The sequence below is a fragment of the Myotis daubentonii genome, chromosome 5 (assembly GCF_963259705.1).
Source record: "Myotis daubentonii chromosome 5, mMyoDau2.1, whole genome shotgun sequence".
NCBI classification, from domain to species: domain Eukaryota; kingdom Metazoa; phylum Chordata; class Mammalia; order Chiroptera; family Vespertilionidae; genus Myotis; species Myotis daubentonii.
In genome coordinates, this window is record NC_081844.1 from 41030324 (window position 1) to 41049562 (window position 19239).

At 39.1% G+C, this 19239-nt stretch overlaps 1 pseudogene; it reads right to left on the bottom strand.

Moving 5' to 3' along the window:
- Window positions 1-15860: 15860 nt before the first annotated feature.
- On the bottom strand, window positions 15861-16734 carry LOC132235380 (large ribosomal subunit protein eL6-like; annotated as a pseudogene).
- Between the last annotated feature and the right edge of the window lie 2505 nt (window positions 16735-19239).

Genomic DNA, 19239 nt, shown 5'->3' on the forward strand with positions numbered 1-19239 from the left:
AACCTCGATGTTTAAATAATTTTTATTGTTTGCAAGCACCAGCCTTATTAGTTCAATCAAAATATAAAAATAATGAATATATTCATTTTTATTTATATACATGTGGAGTTTTTTGTAGTTGTTATTTGTTTTAGAATGTAAATTCTAGTCATTTGAAATTTGGATTTTACCATTTGAATTTGCAAGGTGCTTCATGCTAATCATGTGTTCATGTGATCACTGAATAAATACTTTTGATGATCAAAAAGTGGACATTCCAGATAGATAAAATTTCAAATATTTTTTTTTAAATATTTTTATGGATTTCAGAAAGGAAGTGAGAGGGAGAGAGAGAAAGAGATAGAAGCATCAATGATGAGAGAAAATCATTGATCGGCTGCCTCCTGCATGCCCCATACTGGGGACTGAGCCTCAATCTAGGCATGTGCCCCTACCAGGAATGGAACCCTGACCTCCTGACTCATAGGTGGACGCTCAACCATTGAGCCACACTGGCCAGGCTAATTTCAAATTTTAAAACCCATAAATTCACAATAAGAGAACAAAGTTAATATATTTGTATCTTATGTAGTTATGATTTTTGTTTTGTCTATTCTTTATTGTCATCATATTTTTTCTTTCAACTTCCTTGTCTGCATTTTAATTTACCACTTACAAATCCTAGTTAGAAAATACACTGAAAAATCTGTGCAAATTAATTAACAGTGAGCACAAAAGAATATAAAAAAAGGAAGAAGATAAAAATCATAAGGAAAGGGAAATAGAAAAAGGAAGAGCAATGGTTTAACAAAATAATTGGTATCTTTATTTTTATAAATGACTATAAAGCTTTATGCTAGTCAATTAGTTCTAGGGAGAAATGTTATTTTAAAAAGAACAGAATTATCCTATATAATAAAAGGCTTATATGCAAATTAGACCAGGAGTTCCACTGGGAGTTCCAAGGGGAGTTCAACCATGGGGCGGGGCTGGCCTGCCAACTGCACACGGCCCCTCCCACCAGCTGGTCCAGCCCTGATCCACCCCGATTGGGTGGGCCAGCTGGGCCCCACCTGTGCATGAATTCTTGCACTGAGCCTCAGTTCAGTGATGGTGAACCTATGACATGCATGTCAGAGGTGACACGTGAACTCATTTTTTTGGTTGATTTTTCTTTGTTAAATGGAATTTAAGTATATAAAATAAATATCAAAAATAAAAATCTTTGTTTTACTATGGTTGCAAAGATCAAAAAATTTCTATATATGACATGGCACCAGAGTTAAGTTAGGGTTTTTCAAAATGCTGACACGCCAAGCTCAAAAGATTTGCCATCACTGCTCTAGTTGATATATAATAAAGTTTCTAGAAGATGTTTTTTATGTATTCATATTTCTTGGTTTTATATTGATATGTTAAGAATTCATCATAATTATTGTCAATATTCCACAAATCAAAGCCATTGCCAATATTTCAAAATCATTAAGAAATAGACAAAACAGTCAAACTCTTTGTCTTTGATGTTTTAGCTACCCTTTTAATCTGCAGCAAACAATAGTCTGCTTCAAAACATAATACAAACATTATAATGTAGTTTATAACACAATCAATATTCATCAAAGATTTAACACATTGAAAAGATTTTAATATTTTACATATTATAAATTCATACATGTTAAGAGGCTATTTCTAATTAATTGCTTTCCTGCTCTTTTCCATTCCAAATTTTATAATTCAAACCTTCAAGTTAAATATATGTAAAATAATATTGGTAAGCTTTCTATTCATGGGTTAGGGGTAGCCACCAGACCCTGAGTGATGGATTACTCTGACACAATGTTTGCTGTGAAAGAGAGGCTAAGGGACAGCCTGGCCAAAGGGACCAGGCAGCCTCTATTGCCTGCTTCGTTAGGCTTTTGTTGTAGCTTTATCTTTTAGATGTAATCAGTAGGGTAAATAATCTTGGGAGGACACATGTGTTTGCATTGTCCTCAAGGCAAGTGCACACAAAGATTAGGCATAAGGATTCCAGTAAACACCTGGGGGTCTGCACATGCACAGACTTGTCTGGAAAGTTCAAGGAATAATTAGGGGTGCTGCCTTGGACACTCCCCTAAGTCTCCCCTGTGTCGGAATTCTGATAAACAGGACAGATGGCCTTCCACACACTTCCCTTTTCTCAGAATGTCCTCCTTACAAACTTTCCAACCAAGTCTCGTGTGCTTCCCAACATTTCTCTGTCATCAGTTACATTAGGCATTTGGAATGTGAAAAATGCTTTAACAACAATTTACTTACTATGTTTGCGACATCATGTGCAAGAGCTTATAGCAAGTAACTCACTATGTTTACTTTTTATATTGGATGAAGTCATGAAAATAGAAAGTGATTTTTCACAGATCATATTTCAAGTTGAAGGCCAGCATAAAATTATAGAATATTTTATCACAAGATCCAGTTTATGATTTTTTATCCTTTTAAAATTGAGTCATCTATCATTTAAACAAGATGTAGTAGTTTCAAAGTATAATTTTTATCCTTTTTAAACTTTTTCAAAATGTGATTATAGTCATTTTAAAATAATTCTAGACCTTTGGCAAAATTGTGATTCTTAGTCTTCACCTCTCACTCTCCAGGAGACAAGGATATCTAAGGTTTTAACTATTTCTACTTTGGTCAGAATAATAAGAGCTCTTTTTGATTGTATTAGGCTTCCGTTCACCTTTGATTGTATGGACAGCTATAATGATTGTAACGAAGAATGAAATAATATAGTTCACTTTCCTGAATTCCCTCTTCCCCATAATAGGAAAATATATAATTCAAAACAAAAATGGTTAATATATATATATATATATATATATATATATATATATATATATATATATTGATCATAAGGTGCCAGAGGCAATTATTTTAAAACTATCTTATATATCATATGTTAGGTGTCCTTTCCCCTTTGTGTTCCTCCAAAATAACCTAATTTGAAGAAGAAGAGAAAATGGCGGCTAAATAAGCAGCAGTGTCATGCACCTCCCCCTAGGGCCAGGCCAGAAGAGCAACTAAATGGGAGAACATCCACCCAAAATTAACAAATTAGACATAGCTGAGGACACAATTTCAATAAGGAAGGGCAGCGGATGCACAGAGAACACAGCTTGCCAGCCATAACCTGCATAGAATCACCACTGTGCCCCAGCAGTAAGTGGTGCAGTACCTCCTGGCAGTCTCCCAGACGTCTGCAGGGAGCGTGCACCACCAGAGTGAGCTCCCTCACCAGGCCTGCTTACTAGTCCATTGGGACTCAGTGTTATAGGATCCCAGACCGCTCATTGAGTGCAAGCCAGGGAGAACTCTGTACACCACCCTGCCCCCGACCACAGAACTGTGCTGCTAGCCTGACCCGAAGCCACCCAACGCCCGCTCAACCCCCAGCACTGGGACCTGCTTCCAGGGCAACCCGGAGCAACCCAGAGCATGCCACTGGGGTGCTCTGATTGTGTAACCCATAGCAACCCACGCCCGCTCCACCCTAGCTCCCGGGAAGTCCTTCCGGGGCCATACAGAGCAACCCAATGGACACCTCACTCTGGGTGACAGGAGAGTATGGACTGAGTGACCCAGGGCAACTTATCCACATTCCACACTGAGGATGGGTGAACTGGAGCAACCTAGCATGCATCTTACTGAGGGATACAAGAAAGTGGGGACTGTGAAACCCAGAGCAACATACAGCCACTTCTCCCCGGGCCCTGGGACAGCCTTGCAGGAGCCACCCGGAGCAACCCAGCACATGCCTCACTCCAGGCTATAGGAAAGCACTCTTGGGGCGACCTGGAGCAAGCCTGTGTGCCCAGCCAGGGACCACAGGATCACGCTGCAAGTGAGCTGCCAGAGGGACCTAGGGTGCCACCCCGCCAAGGGTGCTGGGGCTGCACAGAAAATTGCATGCCAGAGGTCTCTGGGTCCTCACAGGGAATTGCACATCAAAGGAACTGTGCATACGCTCCCAACATCCCAAGCATCTGAAGCAGACAACTGATGGACCAGATCCGTGGAAGAAGGGGATAAAACTCAGAACAGAAACAATAAAGGCTTGAGACTCAAGGCAGACCCAGCCTATAGGCTAATGATTTCTGTACCATTGACCTGATAGGGTCTTCAACCTCTTAAAACCCAAGCAGGGTGCCCAGGGTCAGAAAGAGACAGGAAAACGGGGAGACAAACAAACAACCCCCATTCAAAAGAAAAGGAGGGACCCCCCCCCACACACACACACAAAGGAACAAAATGAAACAGAGGCATGCAGTAAGTCGGAAAAAAATAATTCAGAGTAAGGGTCATACAGTTCATAAACTAGATGGATGAGAAAATCAGCAACTTATGTACAAATCAAGAGGAAATAAAAAATGATATAGCTACAATAAAAAAAAAAAAGACATGATGGAAGGTTTCAATAGTCCACCAGAAGAAGTGGAGGACTGCACTGGTGAGTTACAAAAGAGTGCAGAAAAACACACTGAATCTGAAGAGCAATTGAAAAAAATTAGGAAGTAGGAGAAGAGCCTAAGGGATCTTTGGGATGACATAAAATGAAGTTAAATATGTATAATAGGGATGCCAGAAGGAAAAGAAGAGGAGCAAGCTTTAGAAAAATTATTTTAAGGAATAATGACAAAAAACTTCCCTGATTTGGGGAAGAAAAAGGTCACACAACACAGAGAGTCCCAAAAAAGATGAACACAAAAAGACCCACACCAGGATATGTCATAATTACAATGGCAAATATTAACGACAAAGAGAGTATCTTAACGGTTGCAAGAGAAAGACAGAGAGTTACCCACAAAGGGTCTCCCATTAGATTATCAAATGGTTTCTCATCAGAAGCACAGCAGGCCGGAAGGGAATGGAATGAAGTATACAAAGTGATGCGAAGCAAGCGACTAAATCCAAGAATACTCTACCCAGCAAGGCTATCATTGAAATTAAAGGTGAAATCAGGAGCTTTGCAGACAAAAAAAGGCTAAGGGAGTTTATCACTAACAAGCCAACAATGCAAGACATGCTAAAGGGACTATTGTAACAAGAAGGAATAAAAAGGGGAAAAAGAACACAGGCATAAAGAACAGAAATGGCTACAAACAAGTACCTATTCTATCTAATAAAGAGAGAATATGCTAATTGACACATCTGAAGCAGACATCTGATGGACCAGATCCGTGGAAGAAGGGGATAAAACTCAGAGCAGATCGCCTAAACCAGCAGTCGGACAACCCCCAAGGGGTCCCTGATTGGAGAGTGTGCAGGCTAGGCTGAGGGACAACACCCCTGGGCACAAATTTTGTGCACTGGGCCTCTAGTCAATAATAAAATTAAATGTAAATGAACTAAATCCTCTAACCAAAAGAAATAGTGGCTGAATGGATAAGAAAACATGACCCATATATATGCTGTCTACCAGAAATCCACCTCAGAACAAGGGACTCACACAGACTGAAAGTGAAGGGATGGAAAAAATACCTTTTAGGCAAATGGAAATGGAAAAAAAAGCTGGGGTAGCAATACTTATATCTGAAAAAATAGACCTCAAAGTGAAGACCATAGCAAGAGATAAGGAAGGCCACTTAATCATAGTAAAGGGATCAATACAATAAGAAGATATAACTCTGGTACACATATATGAACCCAATGGAGGAACACCCAAATAAATAAAAAAACTTCTGGAAGATAGCAAGGGAGAGATCAACAGCAATACAATCATAGTAGAGGACTTTAATACCCCATTGACATCACTGAATAAATCCTTTAAACAGAAAATCAGCAAAGAAATACCAATCCTAAATGACACACTAGATCAGATGGACTTAATCAACATTTTCAGAACTTTTCACTCCAAAGCTTCAGAATATACATTCTTCTCAAGTGCACATGGGCCATTTTCAAAGATAGACCACATATTGGGACACAGGCAAAGTTTCTCAAATTCAAGAAGACTGAAATCATATCAAGCATCTTCTCAAATCAGAGTGGCATACTATTAGAAATAAACTACAATAAAAATAATCAAAAAAATCCAAACACTTGCAGGTAAATAGCATATCATTAAACAACTAGCAGACTGGTGCACGAATTCATGCATACTGAAAGGGAATTAATTAGAAAAAATATTTTAATATCGCTATTTGCCCTTTCTCTATAATAGAAGTGTCAGAGATTAAAGAAAATTAGTAAAATGTATATGAAAATAATATATAAATTTATTAATAAATAAACAATATTAACATGATATAAGAACAACAAAAACATGATATAAAAACAACATTGATACAATGACTAATAAATTGATTAAACATATTCTAATATCTCCCTGTATACTACATTAGGAGTAAAAACATTTTCAGTGTGCTTGACTAATTGCCCTTGTGATGAAGTATTTACAACTTTAACTTTAATGTCACACACTCTTTGAACTCGAGAGAAAGCAACATATAACTGACCATGTCCGAAAATGGGTTCAGGTAAGAATATTACTACTCTGTCTAGAGTTTGTCCTTGTGATTTATTAATTGTCATTGCAAATGCTGGCATCATGGGAAACTGTCTTCGAATTAATTTAAATGGGAGGCCAGTGTCAGACAGGGACAAATCAATTCTTAGAATCAGAACAACCTCTCCTTCCACAGATCCTGTTAATACTTCAGCTTTGATAATAAATCTAGAACCATTACAAAGACCCCATTTACTGTTAATATTTCTCAGTAGCATGATGATTGCACCTACTTTCAATTTTAATTTATGACATGGCATTCCTGAAGGAGTAATACTATTAAGAAATTCGATGGGAAAATTTTCCTTTTCGACATCATCTGTTGAATCGATGGAATCATCACTCAAAATGAAAATCTCCATCAAGTATATCCAAAATTTCTTCATTTAATTTATGAATGTGCTCATTTTTAGGACAAAGAATTGCATGTTTAGATATTTTTAATATTATCTATAGATATACTAGTTCCAAAGGTAGCTTCAATAATAGATCCATTACAAATCATTTCACTGGGGGTTTCAATAATATTCATTCCTAAATAAAAACTGCTATCAAGTTTGCCATCTCCAAGTTTTACTAACCATTAACTAGAAACAGAATCCTCTGATCTCATATTTGTTTTAAGAGACAATTTTCTGAAACATCCCCAAACACTACAGTACTTTAAACTCATTTGTACTATGGCTGAACACATAGCATGTGGCACAACACTGAGACATCGTCAAAAATCCCCTCCAAGAAGGAGAACTTTCCCACCATAATTTCTCTTAGTAATCTATCTATGGCATTTATAACATGATTGGATGCCATTGTGCATTCATCAATAATGAGAAGTTGGGCCTTTTTAATGGTTTTAGCAACCTCATTCTTTATATTGAGTCTAGAAATTTAAGTTTCATTTAATGGAATTGGTAATTTATATTGAGAATAAAAGGTTCTTCCACCGAGAAGTAAATTTGCAGCAATCCCAAAATACACTGTGGGTAAAACAGTACCACAATGACCTCTAATATAATGTATTAAAACTTTATAAAGATATATTTTTCCACTACTGCCTGGACCATCCAAGAAAAAGCATTTGGGGTGTGCAGTTTGATCTTTGATGGCAGAAGTTATAGTCTGAAAGGCTGCCAACTGTTCATCATTCAGAGAATTTATGAAAACCTCTGCCAGTTGTCACTCGTACGATAGTCTGGAAGACTGAAATGTGAACATTTCATTCCATGCAACGTGAATACTTCTTGAATTTCATTAAGGGCATGCATGTCACACTTCACACAGGCACCTTCTCTTTAATGTAATTTTAAAAAAAATCTTCAATAAAATGATATTTATTCTCATTGCATAAATTGTCTGCATCAGAAGCACACTCAAACACAGTTCAGGGTGCGGGTGAACAGGAATCTGGGCTGTCAGGGTGTGGACAGCAAGCTGACCAACAGCCGGTCCTGCGAGGAATGGGGCTTCCACCTCCCTGCCATCAGGGTCTGGAGTGCAGGTATCCAACTCCCTCCTCCCTCCCGTCAGGGTCCAGGGTGTGGGTGAATGGGATTGGCTGATTCCGAGAGAAATAGGGCTCTTGCCTCCCTGTTGTCAGGGTTTGGAATGTGGGTATCCGGCTCCCTCCTCCCTCCTGTCAGGATCCAGCGTGCGGGTGAACAGGATTTGGGGCTGTCAGGGTGACGACAGCAAGGTCTGGGTCAGTGCTCATCATAGCTACTGGGTGGTTGTCTGGCTGGTAGTCATTCTGGTTGTTATGCTGTAACAGTCACTGGGCTTTTATTATATAGGATGATTGAGTTACCAAAGATATCAAAGAGGAAATAAAAAACATCCTGTAAACAAATGACAATGAAAACACAACAATTCAATATCTATGGGACACAGTGAAAGCAGTCCTGAGAGGAAAGTTCATAGCATTATAGAGCTACCTCAAAAAACAAGAAATACTGGTAATAAATTATCTAACTCTACAACTTAAAGAATGAGAAAGAGAGCAACAAGAAAAGCCCAGAGTGAGCAGAAAGAAGGAAATAATAAAGATCATAGAAGAAATAAAGGACATAGAGAAAAAAAAAAAAAAACAACAATACAAAAGATCAATAAAACCAAGAGCTGGTTCTTTGAAAGGATAAACAATATTGTTGAACCTCTAGCCAGGCTACTGAGAAACAAAGAGAGAGGACCCAAACAAATAAAATCAGAAATGAAAGAGGCAGAATAACAACAGGACTCACAAAAATACAAAGAATTGTAAAAACATACAATAAACAACTCTATTCCAACAAACTGGTCAAAACTAGAAGAAATGGAAGTATTCCTAGAACAATATGACATTCCAAAACTCAACCAGGAAGAATAAAAAAATCTGAACAGGCCAATAACAATGGAGGAAATTGAAGCTGTAATAAAAAAAAACTTCCAGCAAACAAAAGCCCTGTGCCAGATGGCTCCATAGAGGACTTTTTACCAATCATTCAAAGAAGAACTAAAACCTATCTTCCTCAAACTATTCCAAAAAATTCAAGAGGAAGGAACACTTCCAAGCTCTTTCAATGAAGCCAGAATTACCCTAATTCCAATACCAGATAAAGACACTACAAAAAAGGGAATTACAGGCCAATATCTCTAATGAACATAGATGCTAAAATCCTCAAGAGAATCCTAGCAAATCGGGTCCAGCATTACATTAGAAAGATCATATAAAATGACCAAGTGAGATTTATTCCAGGGATGCAAGGATGGTACAATATCCACAAATCAATAAACATGATACATCACATAAACAAATAGAGAGACACAAATCCCATAATCATATAAATCGATGCAGAAAAAGCATTTGACAAAATCCAACACCCTTTCTAGATAAAAACTCTCAACAAACTGGGAATAGAGGGATCATACCTCAACATAATAAAAGCCATACATGACAAACCCACAGCCAACATCATACTCAATGGGCAAAAACTAAAACCATTTTCCCTAAGACTAGGAACAAGACAGAAATGCCTACTCTCACCACTCCTGTTTGAAATAGCACTGGAAGTTCTAGCCAAAGTGATCAGACAAGAAGAAGAAATAAAAGGCATCTAATTTGGAAAAGAAAAAGTAAAACTGTCATTGTTTACAGATGATATGATATTGTACATAGAAAACCCTAGAGACTCCATCAAAAACCTACTAGACTCAATAAATGAATTCGGCAATGTAGCAGGATACAAAATTAAGACCCAGAAATCTATGGCTTTTTTATACACCAATAATGCACTCATAGAAAGAGAAACTAAAAAGATAATCCCATTTACCATCGCACCAAAAAATTAAGATACCTAGGAATAAATTGAACTAAGGAGGTAAAAGACCTGAACTCAGAAAACGACAAGACATTAAAAAAAGACATAGAGGAAGACATAAACAAATGGAAGAATATATCATTCTCATGGATTGGTAGAATCAACACCGTTAAAATGTCCATACTACCTAAAGCAATCTATAGATGTAATGTACTCCCCATTAAAATACTGACAGCATATTTCACAGACCTAGAACAACCTCTCCATAAATTCATATGGAATGAAAAAAAGACCCCAAATAGCAGCAGCAATTTTGAGAAAAAGAACAAAGTTGGAAGGATCAGAATACCAGATATCAAGCTATATTACAAAGCCACTGTTCTCAAAACTTCCTGGTACTGGCACAAGAACAGACATATAGACCAATGAAACAGAACAGAGAACCCAGAAATCAACTCAAGTCATTATGCTAAATTAATATTTGACAAAGAAGGCAAGAACATACAATGGAGTAAAGACAGTCTCTTCAATAAATGGTGTTGGGAAAATTGGACAGATACATTCCAAAAAAATGGAACTAGACCATCAACTTACACCATATACAAAAATAAAGTCAAAACGGATAAAGGCCTTAAATCTAAAATGGGAAACCATAAAAATCTTGGAAGAATCCATAGGCAGCAAAATATCAAACATATGTTGTAGCAATATCTTTACTGATACAGCTCTTTGGGCAATGGAAATTAAGGAGAAAATAAACAAAAGGGACTACATCAAAATAAAAAGCTTCTGAAGAGCAAAAGAAACCATCAACAAAATAACAAGAAATCCCACTGCATGGGAGAACATATTTTCCAATGTTATATCAGATAGTGGCCTAATCTCCAATATTTATAAGGAACTCATACATCTTAACAAAAGTAAGATAAACAATCCAATAAAAAAAATGGGCAAAGGATCTAAATAGACACTTTTCGAAAATGGACACAGAAGGCCAAGAGACATATGAAAACATGCTCAAAATCACTAATCATCTGAGAGATGCAAATCAAAACGACAATGAGATACCATCCCACACCTGTCAGAATGGCTATCATCAACAAATCAACAAAAGGCAAGTGCTGGCCAGGATGTAGAGAAAATGAACTCTTGTGTACTGCTGGTGGGAATGCAGACTGGTGCAACCACTGTGGAAAAGAGTATGGAGTTTCCTCAAAAAATTAAAAATGGAACTCCCATTTGGTCTAGTAATCCCACTTCTAGGACTATATCCCAAGAAATCAGAAACACCAATCTGAAAGGCCTATGCAACCTTATGTTCATAGCAGCACAATTCACAATAGCTAAGATTTGGAAACAGCTTAAGTGCCCGTCAGCATAGGAGTGGATTGAAAAACAGTGGTACATCTACACAATGGAACACTACCCTTCTATAAAAAAGAAAGAACTCTTACCATTCCCAACAGCATGGATGGATATGGAGAGCATTAAGCTAAGCAAAATAAGCCACTTGGGGAAAGATAAATATCACATGATCTCACTCATTTGTGGAATATACTGAATTACATAAACTGATGAACAAAAATAGATCCAGAAACAGATAAGCACTGAACAGACCATCAAACTTCAGAGGGAAGGCAGGAGGGGGGAGGGAGTAAGAGATCAACCAATGAACTTGTATGCATGCATAAGTGCCCATCAGCAGATGAGTGGATTAAAAAACTTTGGCACATCTATGCAATGGAATACTATGCTGCAGTAAAAACGAAGGAACTCCTATTATTTGCAACAGCTGGATGGAGCTGGAGAGCATTATGCTAAGTGAAATAAGTCAGTCAGAGAAAGATAAATATTACATGATCTCACTCATTTGTGGACTATAATGCACAACATAAACCAATGAACAAAAACAGATCTAGAGACAGAGAAGCACAGATCAGATGTTCAAACCTCAGAGAGAAGGTAGGGGAGGGTGGGGGTAAGGGGTAGAGATCAACCAAAGGACTTGTATGCATGCATACAAGTATAAGTGATGGATGCAGACAACAGGGGGTGAGGGCAAGGGCAAGACTGGGGGGATGAGGGGACAATGGGTGGATAAAGACACATTTATAATACCTTAATCAATAAAAAAAATTTTTAAATAAAATCTTCACTGTAAAACTTTATTTTAAATAAAATAAAATGTAAAAAAATAATTAAAATAAAATAACCAAATTCCTGAACACTTCTATATTAGTCATATTATCCATGCCTTTCCTGCTGCAGCACTTCTGAATAATCTACACTAATAAAAGACAAAGATGCTAATTGACCGCACCTTCGCTATGCCCAAGCCACGCACACCAGCCAATCAGAGCTATTATATGCAAATTAACCCAACCAAGATGACGGCCACAGCCACGGAGGTGGAGCAAGCAGGAGGCTTGGTTGCCCCCGCGATGGAGGAAGCCAAGCTTCCTGCCTGCCCAGGCAGCTGTGGCCTCTGCAAAAGGCAACAAAGTTTCAATTATAGAAGTAAAATAAATCCCAGATACCTGCTTCCAGCCAGCCTCCACTGGGAGCCTGGGTGGCTGGGGGCTGTGGCCAGCCTGCAACAGCCATCAGCCCCTCACCCAGGATGGCCATACCCTCATGGTGTGAGGGTTCCTGCTGGTGGCTTAGCCAGCCTGCAAACAGCCATCAGCCCCTCACCCAGACTGGCCAGGTACCCCAGCAGGGACCCCCACACTGAAGGGGCTGTGGCCAGCCTGCAAACAGCCATCAGCCCCTCACCCCCCTCACCCAAGCTGGCCAGGCACTCCAGGGGTGACCCCCCCCCCAAACGGGGCTGTAGCCAGCCTGAAAACAGCCATCAGCCCCTCACCCAGGTTGGCCAGGCACCCCAGCAGGGACCCTCACCCTGAAGGGGCTGTGGCCAGCCTGAAAACAGCCCTCAGTCCCTCACCCAGGCTGGCCACGCACCCCAGCGGGACCCCCACCCTGATCCAGGACACCCTTCAGGGCAAACCAGCTGGCCCCCACCGGTGCACCAGGCCTCTATACTATATAATAAACGGGTAATATGCAAATTGACCCTAACAGCAGAGCGACTGGGAATCACTGGTCACTATGACACACACTGACCATGCTCAATGCAAGAGCTGCACCCTGGTGGTCACTGCACTCCCACAGGGGGAGCTCTGCTCATCCACAAGCCAGGCTGACGAGTTCCAGTACAGCGGTGGTGGTGGGAGCCTCTCCAACCTCCTCAGCAGTGCTAAGGATGTCCGACTGCAGCTAGGCCTGCTCCCCGCTGGCAAGTGGCCATCCCCCAAGGGCTCCTGGGCTGCCAGAAAGATGTCTGACTGCCAGCTTAGGCCCAATCCCCCGGGGAGCGGGCCTAAGTCAGCAGGTGGTCATTCCCCGAGGGGTCCCATATTGCGAGAGGGCACAGGCCGGGCTGAGGGACCCTCCTGAGTGCACAAATTTTTGTGCACTGGGCCTCTAGTCTATAACAATAAAAGCATAATATGCAAATCAACCGAACAGCCAAACAGCGGAACAACCATCCAGAAGACCTTCCGGACGAAGCTGGGGCTGTGAGGACCAAGGCAGCCATGGCTGTGAGGGCCTACTCTTTTGCGAATTTTGCGCATTGGGCCTCTAGTAGTCCTATAATGGAGTATATGCTGGAACTAAAAGCTTATATCCTATAGTTTCCTCTTGGCCCTTCAATGACCAACCTGCCTACTTCTATTCCTTGTAACATCTTAGCTCAGTTGCTATAACTGCAGCTGCCAGCTTGTCTGTTTCATTTCACTCTCACCACACATCATCTGTTTTGATTCTTGAGTCCCTTCAAAACACTCTAGTTATTTATCCTTGCTTTCAGATTCAACCTCCTCGATGAAATTACTGCATGTCCTCACCAGTCATCAAATCATCAATGTTGATTCTTGTCTCCTTCATATAATGAAGCCACTCTTCAAGGTGATGAAATCCAGCATTCATCATTCTTCTTGACTTTTACTGCACTCCCAAATTTATAGACACCTGAATTTGTAACACTCTCCACTTATTATCTGTGGTAATATGCCCTCCCATATGCCTCTATTTTTTGTCTCCTGAATAAGAAAGGGCTCTGGTCTGGCTGGTGTTGCTCAGTGGTTGAGCATCGACCTGTGGACCATGAGGTCATGGTTCAATTCCCTGCCAGGGTATATGCCTGGGTTGTGGGCTCGGTCCCCATTGGGGGGTATATAGGAGGAAGCCAATCAATGATTATGTCTCATCATTGATCTTCTTCTTCTTCTTCTTCTTCTTCTTCTTCTTCTTCTTCTTCTTCTTCTTTCTCTTTCTCTCTCTCTCTCTCTCTCTCTCTCTCTCTCTCTCTCTCTCTCTCTCCCCCCCCCTTCCTTTATCTCTGAAATAAATAAAAATATATCTTAAAAAAAAGAAAGTGTTCACACACACACACACACACACACACACACACACACACATTCCTTATCATTCTCTGTATTTTTTACCTCACATTGCTCAGTCTTCTTTAGCTTCTTAGACCATGGAAACTAGATCTCCAGCCAAGACCTCTCTGTTTTGATTTATATATTTCCTGCTGTCTGTATAACCCTGCCCCTGAAGTTCACTCCATGTCTTCAAACTTAAAATTGAACTGATCATTTCTCTTTTACCTGTCTAATTATTCTATAGCAAGACAATCTTAGAGAGCAATAATGATAAATTTGTCAGCATGTTTCAGTTGTGCTCTATTCTATATTCAAAATCCAGCCAGGCACTTGGATCTCTCCCCGCCCCCGCCCCCGCCCCGCCCCAAGAGTAATAATTTTGTTAAAGACTATAAAACTTTGTGTTGGACAATATTAACTTTCTTCTTCCCAAACATAATTTCCATATTGTTACCTCAAATCTCTCTTCTCTGTTAGTTTTCAGATATCTTAAATATCTCCGATGTATACCAGTTTAGAATTGCAAAATAAATTCTAATTTAAGGAGGACCGTCTCCACCATCATTGATTAGGTTTGGAGCTCCAGAGATCTGAAGTAGTCCGTTTATTCTGTGGTCTCCCACTCTAGCATCTGAAAAATTCAATAAGAGATGTATGTGATCTGGTCCTCAGCTACCCACTGCTCTCCTCTATTCTCCAGGAATAACAGCTCTGATTATATTGGAGGGGTCATGGGAAAGAAAGAAAGAAAAATATTTCTGTAATTAACTTCAGTTTGTATCATCTCTCTGCTGGTTTCATGGATACTCTGGCCAGCTTCTCAGGGTACAGATGTTCTTTTGAGGAGGAAATCCAATTAATGGCCCTGGAGGAGTATACGTGCATTCTTCCGAAGGCCTTGGTCAAGGCCAACAATTCCCAGCTCCATGACACACCGGTACTCCAACCCTTTTTCTTAGCTTTTGCCCCCTGTTCCTGCATCTGGCAGTTTCCTGTCCACAGAATTTCATTGCCTATCTCTTCTTCCCAGCTTTCCTAAATATAGTCTACAAGGTGTTGGATATGTTGGTTTAAGCAGGATGAATACTAGCACTTGTTAGTAGGCCCAGTACGATCACTAGTTCCCCAATTTTTGTTGTTGTTGTTATTCTCTTGGCCCAAATTTAAGCCATAATTGCCAACCTATTGTTATAGCACCCTCAAACAATAATGTCTCAGAATTCCTCTATCTTTCCTTTGTTTTGTTTTGATCTTTATAGCCTATTCCAGACATTTTGTTCTCAGAAATCCTGTTCCATTATTTCACGTTCCTTGTTATTAAATGTAATCCTATTTTATTATCTCTCTAATCAAGTTCATACTTTTGAAAACATATTCAAATCTTTTAATCATTAGTCCTTTTAAAAATCATATAATATATGAAATTCATATGAGATCATCTCACCATGTGATAGTCTCCCTATATTTTGAAACTCCTAGACTTTTTGTAATTTCCAGTCTCAAATGATTATTTGCTTGTATAACCAAAGGGTGTATTTACCTTTTTTTTTTTTAACATATCAGTTATTTAATCGGATTCTTATAAGAAGTTCAAAACACAAGTTTGTGAGGCTAAAGTCCATTGGTGAGAGCGAAGGTAGCCCTGGAGCTGAGGAACAGCTTTGATTTTTGGCAGAATTTGTGAGTCCACAACTTTCTGGTCAACCTTGAGCTGTTCTGTAATCTCGTATTTCTCTTTCTCTGTGTTGAACTTCTCACCTTCCTGGTGTCTGGGCTTGCACAGCTTCTTCTTGAAATAAACATCAGTGAGATGTTTGGGGATTTTCACACCACTGGTATCAATTTTGGTGGAGGTGGTGATGACAAATTTCTGGTATGTTCTACAAAGAGGCACTCGATTGAGGGACAGAAGTCCAGTCACAAGTAGCAAGCCACTGCTCGGCTGCTTCAGGAAAACCACCCTCTTGCCTCTGTGGCGCCCAGTGAGGATGATCAGAATGGTCCCAGGAGTGATGCTGGCCCGCAGTCTCCTCACATGCTCACTGAAGGGTTTCTTGCCTGGCTCAGCAGCTTTCCAGGCACATCTTCAGTAAGATAATATCTAGGCATTTTGTGAGTTTAACCACTCAGGTACCACCATTCTTGTCGCCACCAACTGGTTTTGTGACAGTAGCAAGAACTTTCTTCTTCTTTTTCTTTTCAATCCTGGATTTAGCTGCCAAATACTTCCTCTTGTACATGGCCTTTTGCGAATACATAGCCGATTGGGAATATCTGCCAATTCCTTGGATGAGGACTGGGTTTTGGCTGCAGTGGGGCTTCCCCTTCTTAGGCGCCTTAACCCTGCCGCTAGCATCGGCCTTCTTCTTGGCTGCAGGTTTCTTCTCCTTAGTATCAGGCTTCTTCTCCTTAGTATCCGGCTTCTCAGTTTTCTTTTCACCTGCCATCTTGCAAGATGGGAAAAAGAACTCTAATAATAACCTAATTATTTTCATACATATGTCCTATATCTCAAAAAAGAGAATATGTGTTAAATGTTTTAGAATAGCACCTAGCATGAGACTTGAGGAATAGTTTTCAATAAGTGAAAGTTTTAGCAGGTATTCCGTATGCGTGAAGAAACTTCTGAGCATGGACAGTGCACTTCAAACTAAACTCAAATGATAAACTGCATTCCTTTTTTATTATAGAATCCTATTACATAAGTATTTGGTTGGAGGAATGAAAATATTCAATTCATTCAATAATGTTATGGTGACACTATATTCCATAACCTACATTTAGCCCAATAAGGTTATAGAAATACCTTATACATTCAGAGAACTAGTCCAAGAATTAAGTGGTCCTTCTGGTCTACTTAAGCATCCATGGGACAAGAGCAGGCATTGCCTTATCAAATAATGAAAACATAAGAAGGAATAGGGATGTGGAAGAAAATAGTTTTTGTAAAGAGAGAGAAGAGAAATTCTTGAAGCAATTCTATGGAAAATAAATTCACTCAAAATAATTATCTTAATGAAGATGGTGCAATAAATGAAACGAATTTAGCATAAATTGTTCATATTTTCATAATGGGTTTTTTGAGTTTTGGAATATGACGATGTCTAAATATTAGCAGATGTTATCTGAATAATAGAGTTCTCAAATTTAAATTCCTCACATTCCGTGTTTCCTCTTTACTCTGTGTGTATGTAATGCACAAATATGCGACTTAATTACATGAATAGAGCCCGATGTGCTAATTTCTAACTGGTGAATTAAAAAAAATGTGTCTCAGCTATGTTTACTCAAAATGGAATTTGTAATATAAATTTTGTTATCTATTTTCATAACAGCAGTACTAGACTATGATACATCAAATAAAGGATTTTCCTGCTGCTATGAAAATGGCAAGAGCCCTGACATCTCCACTTTTATTAGTTTTCTAATTTTATTTCCAGACCCATAGCTTCTTTGATAGAAAGTAGGGTTTTTGGTTCACTGATACAAGAAAAACTCCATAAATACACAGAGCCATAATGTAACCAAAAGATTTAAAAGTTGAGTAAGGACAGAAACATGTTTTAAAAATGCTTCCGGTTGTAGGAGTAACTAAAGTTGGCAACTCTTACTAGTATCTAATGCTGTGGGTAATAAAAAGAGTCACTTTTCACTGATAATTACCTTTGAATCCAGTTTCAAGAGATGTGTAATCTACTGAAACATCATTCATTTCTTAAATGATTAAACATGTGTTCATCATGAAATGAAAATATATTTATTTCAAATATTTAAATACCAGTAATAAAAAATATACAATTTCCTTTCGTAAAATATCAGAAATTAAAATAATATAAATTCCTTAAATATAGTCACTGTATTTATACTGTTTGACTTAAAAAAAAGTATATTGAGACTTAATTGCCTGCCCTCTTTGTACTACGACAGGTTCCTAAACATAAAACAGTTATTCAGGAACACTTTACTAATAATACTGCTGTCAGTTATTTATATATATATACACATATGCACAGCTGATACAAAGTTCAAACTGGTACTATTTTGACTGTTGTGCAGAACAGATTCTGAAGGAATGCATTTATTTCAGAGCTAAGTACATGATGCCAATTCATTGTTAGTAATATTTTAAGGTCAAACATATCTTTATTTGAAAACCTTTAAAATTATTATGGTAAATGCAGAAATAGTTCAACAAAATGAGATCATATTGAAAAAACAAAAACCAACAAAACAGCTCCATAACTGAACTCTACATGGCTAGGAATAGCATGAGTACCATTCTTTCCAGTTGCTCCAATAAATTACTTTTATCAGTGAAGAAAAAAAATTCTGCACCCATTTAATCACTTTCTCTCTTAATAGCCATATTTATTTTATAATTTCCTTTTATTTTTTATAGATATATCTATATATAAAACAGTCTAAGCAACCAAAAGACGGAATGACCGAACAACCAGATGACTGGTTGCTATGATGTGCAGGAGCTGCCCCCTGGTGGTCAGTGTGCTCCCACAGAGGGAGCGCAGGTCAGCTGACCAATGGGCGCCAGATGCAGGGCTCAAGGCTGGTGAGCGCTGATGCGATGGTGTGAGCCTCTCCTGATCGGAACTGACTGGGCATGAGCCTGCAGCAGGCACAGTGGGGCCCAGATGAGCAGAAGAGCCCGGCAGGAGTGGCAGGTAGCACTGGACTGCCAGTTTTGGCCCAATCCCCACAGGCCATGCCGAGGGACCCCACTGGTGCACGAATCTGTGCACTGGGCTCTAGTTATAATATAATTTACATACACTAATATTTCCTCTTTTAAGTGAACAGTTTTGGTAACTGTATATTATATAACTACCATCATAATTAAGATATTGAACATTTCTAGCAGCCCAAAAATTTCCTTGTGTATCTTGCACTCAATTTCCTCTCTAAATACCCAGCTCCAGACAACCATCGACTTGATTTCTATACTTATACGTTT